Source organism: Branchiostoma belcheri, unplaced genomic scaffold (assembly GCF_001625305.1).
Source record: "Branchiostoma belcheri isolate BF01 breed outbred unplaced genomic scaffold, Haploidv18h27 scaffold36, whole genome shotgun sequence".
NCBI lineage: Eukaryota > Metazoa > Chordata > Leptocardii > Amphioxiformes > Branchiostomatidae > Branchiostoma > Branchiostoma belcheri.
In genome coordinates, this window is record NW_017803976.1 from 760,907 (window position 1) to 761,945 (window position 1,039).

General features: G+C 40.0%; 1 long non-coding RNA gene across 1 annotated transcript in view; it reads left to right on the forward strand.

The window, feature by feature from the left end:
• The window catches only part of LOC109476061, a 1,149-nt gene extending 480 nt beyond the window's left edge, over positions 1-669 (forward strand). Inside the window, exon 2 of the long non-coding RNA XR_002140592.1 lies at positions 32-669. This is a non-coding gene — a long non-coding RNA (uncharacterized LOC109476061). The remainder of the gene's footprint in view (positions 1-31) is intronic.
• The last annotated feature ends 370 nt before the right edge of the window (positions 670-1,039 follow it).

Below are 1,039 nucleotides of genomic sequence, written 5' to 3' on the forward strand. Positions count from 1 at the left end.
TAACTGTACATTCCTAAAACATGACAAAAAGTGGGGCTGGGTCAGACGAAAAAATCTTTTCCGTCATGAACTGGATTTTCCCAGAGTAGCATCAGTTTCCGTTAACACTTTACATGGTGTTCAAGTCAGCTACAAAAAGTGCACAGAGTTGTTCAACAATGCAGACTGTTGGTTTCGTAACTGAGGTATATCCAGCGTTTGCCATAGAAAGCTGACGTGGTGGAGTCAAAGGGACTATAGTATAGGATGGCAGACATATCATCAGAGTGACAATGCAACTCCTCATGGCAGCTTGGTTCGAAACTTGGCCTGAAGTCTCCCCTGGATGTACAGTATATCACTATTTCCCTTCACCTAGTGTCTAACAGTTCCTATACGAATGTACCGATATCACAATCATAACAACATGGTGGAAGATGGTCTGTAACAATGCAATACCTGTTTTTTTTTCACATTTTTTTTCAATACAGCCACATGTGCCCTGTACATGTGTTTAGAAATGTTACATATCTGAGGACAACTATGTATGAGGCTTGTAAACATACATGGAGGTGGAACATGTCAAGCAGCAGTCAAGAGGGGTATTTCACGTACACCGGCCTTACAAATGCCAAAAGAAACGTGGTCCTACTTTTTACAAAAACAAAGGGGAGGCAATGAGGGGGGGAAATAAAATGAAGAAATCCATGGATAAACAGCCATAGAACAAAAATGAATTCAACACATTTGGCAGCAGACATAATATCCATGCTTAAAAAATTTCATATTTTTTCCAAAGTCCGAGTGTGCAAGCTCTGGTATCATCAAACACTTTACATCTCATGAAACAAGTTTCCCCTCTGAATAGTACCTTGACACACCTATTCTGAAATGGTACATCCCATTACCAGTGCAAGAAAGACTGAACCATTCTAAATGAGGGGTGAACACTGGGCTTGCACAACAATTGGAAAGATACAAGTCTTCGGATACCAACAAGTTTGGTACATCATTCTCTTTATGAATAGCAGAGTTCAGAATTTACATTACGGACAAGTTG